Below are 9768 nucleotides of genomic sequence, written 5' to 3' on the forward strand. Positions count from 1 at the left end.
CAGGGACAAATAGCCTGGGTTCCATGTACAGAATTCAGATCCCCAAGGGCAGAGATTACACTTTTTTTTGCCCCCTCCCTACCCAAATGCCAGCTGGTAATGCTGTGAGGAGATTTGATAGAGTAATCTTCAGATGTCAAATATTTAAATACAGATTTTCTTTAATAAAAGGTTTTTCCCCACTAATATATTGCTATTAATATAGAATATTTTACCAATAGAAATGATCCTAAATGAGTGGGGCACATATATGATCTGCTCTTTTTACTGAAAAAGAAAAAAGAAATTTTTGTTAGTATTATACATAGGACTTCTGGTGCACTTATGCCTGCAAAACTAGCTGTAGTTTTTATAAAGTGCATCGAAGAGTGAGAATGTCTTATTAAATTAAAAAACAAACAAACAAACAAACAGCCAGCAAGAGGTAGAGATTTCATTGTCCAACATATGGGAATCTGCCTTGAGAAAATTCTCCAGTTTATGAGGCGGAATTCTGACTGAGTGCCAGGGCACTTCCCTGACAAATGTTCTTATGTTAAATAGGAAAAAGTTTCTTGACTTTAATTTGATCCTCAAGGATTTAAAGATGTTTTCGGTGCAGCCATGGCAATGCACAAAACTGGAAACTATTAAAAGGCAAATTAAACCACGAGAAAAGTAATAATATATCCATGAGGAACAAAATAATATATCCATTTGTCAGCATTTGAACTCCCCCAGAATCGTCGTTTTGAGACTTCCACCTCCACCGCAAACTATTTGACTTCCGAGAAACTTTGACGGGAGAGGACCGCTCTGTCTCTAAGCAGAGCTTGACTTTAACTAAGGTGAGCTGTTCTGCCCAGTGAGGAAGACTCTGTCTCTGTCCCAGAGGGATGCTATTTCAGTGGATCACAAGTTTGCAGCCAATAAACTCTTGCAAATACTCCAAGTGCTGAGAGCTTGGTAGGTGTTCAATACATGTTTGCTAACTTAGGTAAACCAGATGTGCAGTGGGACACCCAAAACCTAGGATTTTTACTTTCTTCATTTTTTGGATTCTAACCAGCTATTCATGCGTTTTAGTCCCCAACGGCTCTGCTGCTCCTCTGACGTTGTCTTCTCTCTTTTCTGATCAGGCAAGGCTGGTCCTGTACTTTCCCTACAGGCGATGGGGCTTTCCCTTCACACTCAGGTGGTCTTGCCCATTTGTCCACCCCAACTCCATTCAACTTTTCTTGGCCGAATTTTCCAGCCCTGATTGGTAAAAAATCATGGTGAACACCCACAGTTACCCCTTTCTCTCTCCTCCAAGTGGTTAAGCCTTTACCAGGTTTATTCTTGTCTCTTAGCATAGCAGTAATTGATGACTAGTCCCCGGAAGGCTCCTGTGCAATGAAAGTTTCTTACTTTCTGAATTGTCTTCATAACTTAGAAGCAGACTCAATTTTCACAAACAGTAGAAATATCAGTGCCAATTTCCCATCTGACACCACAGCGGTTACCCTACCTGTGCTCTTGGCATAATTTCCACTGCTTTTGGTACTAGAAATGGATCTAGGAGTGAATGAGAGAGAGTGGCAGTGTGCAGAAAATGTTCTAGTGAGAAGGGAGCAAAATAGGCCCCCTCCCCAGGAGGCGTTGCCTAAATGCTCTAGAAAATAATTGTTTCTTGGAGAGTGAGAGAAGGATTCTAATTGGGGCTCATCTTTTCAACCTTTTTCTTCTGTGGTATGAAAGCTATTGGTGTTTTTCTTGACATGAAAGTTACTGAGAAACATTATAAGGCAACTTATATTTTCTGGACACAGACCTGAAAGGCCATTGGAGAGACGTATTGGTAGAAAAAGGGAATGAGACCAGTGGTGTTAAATGAGTTCCTTTGCCTTTCTTGGTCCCAGTTTCCTCATGAACAAACTAGAGGTGATAGTGATTGCAATAATACTTTCCCTAGAGCAGTGGTTCTCAACCTGTGGGTCGCGACCCCTTTGACAGTCGAACGACCCTTTCACAGGAGTCACCTAAGACCATCCTGCATATCAGATATTTACATTATGACTCATAACAGTAGCAACATTACAGTTATGAAGTAGCAACGAAAATAATTTTATGGTTGGGTCACAACATGAGGAACTGTATTTAAAGGGCCAGAAGGTTGAGAACCACTGCCCTAGAGCTTTGTTGGGAAGAGTAAGAGATGAGTAAGCTTCTAGCACTGTGCCTGGAACATAGGAAGCGCTCAATGAACAGCTGCATTGGGAGGCTGGTTCCCCCAAGTCTTGCCTCTTTACCACAGGGTTTCTGTTTAATTACTCACTCACCTGGAGGCCAAAATTCCTTGCTACAGTCTTCCTGGGGGACCTGCTCTATGACCTCATAGCCTTCATGATAAAAGTAATGACAACTAATGTTTACTGAGCACCTACCATGTGCCAGGCACTGTCTAAATGCTTTATATGAATTAACTCAACTCTTGCAACTATGCAATGAGATAGAAGTGCTATTATTTCCTCCTTACATATAAGAAAACTGAGGCATGGGAAGCTTTATTTTGCTGCCCAGCTACTGAAACTAAGAAAGCAAGCCACTGGCCTCAGGGTTCAAACTCAGGGCTATTCTTTGGTGACACCATTAACTACGGAGTCTTTGGTAGATCTGATCAGAAAAAACAAACAAACAAACAAACAAACAAAAAACTAACAGCTATTTGTGATGCCTTTTTTGAGGAAAATGTATTTTGAGTCCAAAAGCCAACCTATCCTTGAATTTTTGGGTGGATGCTCCTTTGTCAAGTCTGGGTGGGCTCCTGGTAATGAGGTGAGAAGTGGGGCTCCTGGTTCTCTCTTGGGGCTGAGCTGTGTTGTAAGGTAGTGAAGTCTCCCCCACCCTCACAGAACTGTGGCTGAAATGATCATCTTCCACATGTCCTGGGTGTCATTCTTCTAAGTCAGTGGGTCTGGCAGGCTTCCAGCAATGGCTTTATGCTTTTGTTCAGTCCACCTGACTGGCCTAGTTTCCAGTGGCTTCCTACACATAATTCTCTGGAGAGAGAGCTGTGCTGTTTCAAGTGCTGACTCCCAAGTGGGAGGCCTGATTCACAGAATGGATGTTTGGTTTATCTAATATTTTAACTATTCCTTGTCCCCAGCATAAAAGCATTTTCCAAGCTATGTTCACAGAGTAGCAGCTGGGAAATAAAAAAGCAATTTTATTTTTTCTGTCTCTTCTTAATGTAAGGAAAGCACTTAATGCCTGCTGACAAGGAATTCTTTACTGCTGATGATTAGAAGAACTCTAATTTCATGAATCTGTGTCCTGGGCAGTGGGCCCAGGTCTTTATATACATTCTCACCAATTTCACAGATGAGGACCCTAGAGCACAGAGAGTTAAACCACAGGCAGAGCTGAGGTTAAATCCCAGTTCTATTTAGTGCCAAAGCCTGATTTCCTAACCACCAGTCCCTCCTGCCTGCAGCTGCCGTGTGTCCTCTGCAGTCAAACAGGTGCTTGTGGGCTAATCCAGACAATAGGAGATTTAAACAAAATTCCCATTTGCTTCTGGAATCCATTATTTATGGGATTTACTTATTTTACGTAGGCTAATATTGAAATTAATGTGCATTTTGCGAGGTTACAGCAGCTCAGGGTATGGGGGGTGACAAAAATCCAGCCTAGGAACCCAGAATCAAGGAAAAGAACTCAGATTGAGGTTAAAAATTAGCCTCAGAACCAACAAAATGAAGGCTGTAGGAGTGGGTAGTCAGGGCTGGCTCTGTGCCCAAGTTTTACGGAAAATCATAAAAAGATGAATTTCAATCTGTAATGCAGTTTCATTAAGCTCAGACACTCCTTATTTGGAGATCATGGTGACTGAGTCGAAGCTTTCCTGGGTTTGCTGAGTAAAACCATGTCTTTAATGATCTGACAAATGAACAACATAAACAAGGACCTGGGCTATTAAAGGTAAACTGGTTTTGGTGAGTTTGATGCCTTAGCTGCATTTCTTTCCAGACGATAATAAATATTAGCTACCCGTCTCATTCCCGGGTTATTAGAGCGGCCCCATGCATTTCTTCTACTTGGGAATATTACTCCCTTTTTAGGCAGCCTTCTGTTAGCCCAGGTTGTCATCCTTTTCTAAACAACTCAGGGATTAAGATGGAATCAGTGTGAACAGCCTTCCTTCTGATGTAATTAATGGTTTGACTGGCCTCTGAAATGTTTCATTTCTGCACTTGCAATACTTTAGTGATGGTCGATGTCTGGTGTGCAGTGGGGTCCTATATGTACTTATCATGTATAAAAAGCAGTGAGGAAATCGCTGTGAATGAAGGAAAACCAACTCATCACCATGGAAGAGGGCTGGTTCCCCACTCAGGACTGCCATTTTTTAAATATTTTAAAAAATCATGGCCATTTTGGGACAAACTGTCCTGAATTCATACAATTTGAGGGCTGGAAAGGAGGTTAGATGTAACCAATTTCCTCATTTTTATACATTCCTCAGTAACATCTATTTCCTTGAAAACACAACCCAAAGAAAATCGGGTGCCTCATGGGTCTGTCTTCCAGGACCAGTGTTTGTTTCCAATGGCAACATCTGTGTACCTGCTCCCATGCACAGGCCTCTCCCTCCTCCTCATGCTATTTACTCACCTACAGAAAACCTGTGAGTCTGCCTCCCAGCTCCAAGAAGACGAGGATGCGATACTGCTCACCACACATAGATTTTGACATTCTTTTGGGGCTTTTCAAAATACATAGCTAGATGAAAGGGATCACATACATAGTTAGGCCATGTAAAAATGTCCAAATTGCTAAGATCATGAGTATAACCGACACTGCCTACTGTTTAGCTCAGTCCCCTGGTAACTGACTATCTTATGAATGTCGCAATTCATTCATTCATTCATTCATTCATTCATTCATTCATTCATTCAAGAAGCATATAAATATTGACTGACTGTCAGATGCCACCCACTGATAATACTATAATAAATAAAGCACAGACCTTGTCCCCAGGAGCTCAAAACTGAGCAGCTGAGGCAGACTGACTTATCTCATCTAAGAGGAGGGCCACCTTGATTGCTTCCTAGCGATGGCGATGGGTTGCACTGACTCACAGCTTGCTCAGAGATTGCTTGTGAACCAGGGCACTCATTTCCTAAGGCTAGTTGAGGGGGGGTGCAAGGATTGTAGGAGAATGAATGAGCAGGGCCTCATAGGCACCATGTTCTGATCAAGTAGGCTGGTTGGACTCAGCTGTAATGTGACTTGTGATGATAGCAAAGGCTACAAGTCAAGGTGGTTTCAGTATGTTATACATGGATGTGGTGCTGGAGGGTTGGATGGATTGCAATTCTCCATCACTAATGGGAGCGGGGTTCTTGGGGAAACACTAGAATAAGAATTTCTAGAGGCCCCATAGAAGGATAGGATGTGGTAAAAGGTTTTATTTTCATAGAGTTACGTCCTTCGGTTTGCAAAGTCCCATTATCTTTAAATCAGTCCTGGAAAATATGCAGCTGGGCCCTTAGCAGAGCCAAAAGCAGGGCCAGTGTCCAGAGTTTCCATGGTGGGGTTGGGCCCAATGTGGCATCAGGATAGTTAAGAATTCATTAATTTATTGAGTCCACATGGCTGTGGGTCACATGGGCAAATGCAGAGTGTGCAAGCCCTGCAAGCCAGTAGTCAGGCACAAACAGCGAGAGAGAGAGAGAGAGAGAGAGAGAGAGAGAAAGAGAGAGAGAGAGAGAGAGAGAGAGAGAGAGAGAGAGAGAGAGAGAGAGATATCCCTTTGTTGCAGTGGTCATGCCTATTCTGGTCACTGACGTGTTTCCAGGTGTGACTGACAGGTAAGCTCCTTCTCACGACACCTACACCTTACTGGGCATGTGTCTATATTATAGCTTCCCTTTGTTGCTTTCCAGGTAAGTAATAACCAGGTTATTATAATGGTATCAGATGAAGAATCAGACCCTTGATAGTTGATCCTACACTGAGGGCGCTGTGAAGGTGGTAGGCAGCTATCATTGCAGTGCCACTTTAGAGAGGACTTTGAGTCCTAGCGGACAAAGTTCAATATATAGCCAGCGATTCATGCATCATTTCTAAAGAGTAAAATAAGTGCATTCACCTCCACTTCTACATTCACTGCTTATCCCCAAAGGTTTTGGTTTAAGAAAGTAAAACTCCAAATATCCTAACTTTCTACCTCCAATGCTCGGCTTTGGGATGCAGGTTTCCTTGAGGTTAACACACATTTCCAATTTAAAAACTAAATCAAAGCAAGCTTATTTTAAGATTTCACTGCCGTGTTGTTTTCATTTTTTTCCAGTGCAATGACTGTTCCACTGTAATAAGCAAACCACACTTTTAATTTTTAATTTTATTTTCACCAAAGACTAGGCACAGAATCATAGGATCCTTTCACAGTTTTAATTCAGACATCTTTCTCAGAATGTTTGTCTTTTACATGACAAGCCGTCTTTTACATGAGTAATAACTAGGGAAAAGGAAACAAGAGAAATGAATTGTCTTTATTTTCAAATAGAATTATTTATGAAAGCACATGCACCCAATATCTCTGAAACCACGAAAAGTTCTCATATGTATTTTGCAAATTTACGGCAATTAAGGTATAAATAGTAAAACACAGAGAAGCTAGCCAGGAAGCGGATTCCAGGACACAAACAAGAGTATATGACAAAGGAACTTTACAAATCATTGCTAAAGGGATGAATTTATTTAATGAATTATTTAATGAATGGTGGTGGGAACATGGACTACCTGGGAGAAGTCTCAGATTATATTTACTTTCATCATGGCAGGTAAAGGCATGTCAAAATTAACTTCAGGTGGATTAACAGAGAAATGTAAAAATGAAACCATAAAAAAAATCCAAAAGAAAACATAAGGGATCTCAGAGTATAAAAGAATACTGTAATTTTTTTAAATCAGTGGAAGAAATTAAAAAGGGAAATATCAGTAGATTGAATTATATAAAATGTAAAACATTTTTTGGTCAAAATATCAAGCAAAATTAAAACATAACAACCAGCGATCAAATATATTAAGAGATTTTAAAATGTGAAACAACAAATGCTTTGTAACAATAAAAATGAACAAAAGATAATTCATAGGAATATACATTAATAAAAATACATGTAAAATATTCAAACACACAAGTGACAAAAATGATTATTTAGATGTGATTCTGTGAGTCCATTTTTTATTTATCAAATGAGTAAAGATTAAAAAATAATAGTTAACTCTAAGGTACACCTGCTGCAGGAAAACAAGGCCTTTCTTGTACTCCTGATGAATGGGTAAATTGACAAAATCCTTAAAAAAACCCTGTCAATATATATATCAAGAGTCCTAAAAATACTCATACCCTTTGCTCTAATAATGTCATATCACGAAGTAAGTGTAGAGGTGCAGACCAATCTGCAAAGACTGGGATGCTCACTGCAGCATTATTTATAATACTGAAAAACTGGAGGCAACTTAAATGCTCAACAGACAGCAATCATTAATAACATTATACCAAGAAAATGCAATATTACACAACTAGTGAAATTGTTTTCTTTTTTTTTTTAGTAAAGGAAAATGTAGGGATTAACAAACCCTTTTATTTTCATTTGTTTTAAAATATTTTTAAGGTTTAAAAGTGTTTAAAGTCTGTAATTCCTAGTAGGAAAACATCATCTGAATGAATTTCATCCACTGGGTGATCTAAGTTGCTTTTTCTTCAGTGGGGGCTTTATTTGTCAGAGAGGCACTGTGCTTGACCTCCAAATTTGGCTGACAATTTGCTGATGAGATTCATAACTTTTGGGTGCCTCTGATAGTTTGGCATTTTTTCAGGGTTCTGGGCCATATCCTGGAAGTCCACCATGACTTCTGGATCCTGCACGGCTGCAAGAACCTCTGGATCCCTAAGAATTTCATTGAGCTCAGGTATCCTTGCCATTCAGGCATGCCTCCTCCCAGTCAGGCATGCCGCAGGGAAGCCGCTTGGAAGAGACACATTGAGCTCCTGATTGTCTTCAGGCTTCTTCTTCCCTCTGGACTCTCTCAGGTTCTTCGGGAGCCTTCTTAACCCTTTCCATTCTTTCTTGAATCACTCACTCTTCACATTTCCACTCATACTTGGATGTTCTGCAGTTTTCTGGGTCCTTGGTTGAACTTCCTTCAGCAATGCACCAGCGCCTTCATCATATTCCAGTTTACATGCAAGGGCAAGGCCGCGGGCTGCTTCTTTGCATGGCCCAGAAGCCTGTGTGCTTTCCCTCACCACTTGTCAGGCTGAGCTGAATCAGGATCATTTCAGTTGCTCTGCCACAGTCTCTGATGGCGGCATTTGGCTTCTGTAATTTGGTGAAGGCTCTGGTTCTCTTGGCATACAGAATGGCCAAGTGAGGATTCGGCTCTTTGGCATCTGTGAACAAGTCCATGGCTTTCTGTAGGCCACTGTCATTTAGGGCATAAGTAGCAGCCACTTTTAAATCATTCGCCTGATCCATCATCTCCTTGGTTATCTCTACATTTTCATCTTCCATTTCTTGAGGGGCATGGTGTCTGGTCCAAGCTCCCTTTTGCTGTCAGTTTCTAGATCACTTTCCTCATGTGATGGTTTCTCTGTTCTGTGTTTTCCTGCCCTCCTAATATCTGTTTTCTCTTCATTGATATTTTCTTCTGATTTAGTTTTATGAATAGCAGGTGGTGATTCCCTGCCCCCGGACCCCCCCCCCCCCCCACACACACACACTCCCCTTTCCCCTCCCCTTTGTACTCCCTCCCTCAGGAAGTGGATTCTCTGTGTGCAGAGCTCTGGGATCCTGCTTACACCTTTTCAGGAAGGCCCGAAGCTCAGCTCGCTCATGGTCAGGAGGTCGAGGGCAGGGCTGAGGCCCCATTCCAGGCCCAGGTGCTACAAGGGGGAGGGGGACGTCATGTTTTCAAAGAATATACATTGACATGGGGAAAGTCTCATGATATGATATTTAGTAAAAATAGATACACTTGTGCCATTTTTGAAAAAACATTATGTTTAGAAATAAACAGGAAGGTGAGGGGGTGGGAGAGGTCAATGGGGGAAAAGGGAGACACATGTAATACTTTCAACAATAAAGATTAAAAAAATAAATAAAACAGGAAAAAAATACGCCAAAATGTTAATAGTGGCTATCACTGGTTGATGAATTACAGCTTTTAGATTTTGCTACCTTCCAGATTTTTTAGAATAAACCTGTCTCATGTGATGCAGAGTACAAGTAAGAATGAAATGGAACTAAGTCACAATGTTTACTTCAGTAAGCTGAAGAGCACTGCCCACATGAATTTTTATTTCATTTACTGTCTATCACCGAGTCAGACAATCCAAAGACCTTTACTAGAATTCAAGTCCCTTCTTGATGGGTTCCCTACCTACTTTTCTTTTTATTTCTTTTTGTTCCCAGCTTATCCTCTGGCCCTCCAGACTCAGACCTCCTGGTCCCCAGACCCTTCTGCCCACCTGGAATTTGCTCAGTGCTGCTCCCTGCACATCCAGGCTCCTGTGGTCACCTCTGTTCCAGAAACACCCTTCCATCCCAGCCTCTGAATTCCTGCAAGCCTTTCTGACATTTCCCTGTCATCTAACCATCTCCTGTGGGTGCCTGTTTCTGAAACTAGACTGCAAGTACCCACAGAGCGGCCACCGTATGCCTTCTGGTACAGTACGGGGTATACAGGAGGTAGTCTAATACCCAGTAGTGCTCAATAAGTATTGCTGGTTATCTCATT

The 9768-nt window shown here is 41.4% G+C and overlaps 1 pseudogene; it reads right to left on the reverse strand.

Moving 5' to 3' along the window:
* Window positions 1–7744: 7744 nt before the first annotated feature.
* Window positions 7745–8900, reverse strand: LOC118670983 (annotated as a pseudogene).
* Between the last annotated feature and the right edge of the window lie 868 nt (window positions 8901–9768).

Source organism: Myotis myotis, unplaced genomic scaffold (assembly GCF_014108235.1).
Source record: "Myotis myotis isolate mMyoMyo1 unplaced genomic scaffold, mMyoMyo1.p scaffold_m19_p_1, whole genome shotgun sequence".
NCBI classification, from domain to species: domain Eukaryota; kingdom Metazoa; phylum Chordata; class Mammalia; order Chiroptera; family Vespertilionidae; genus Myotis; species Myotis myotis.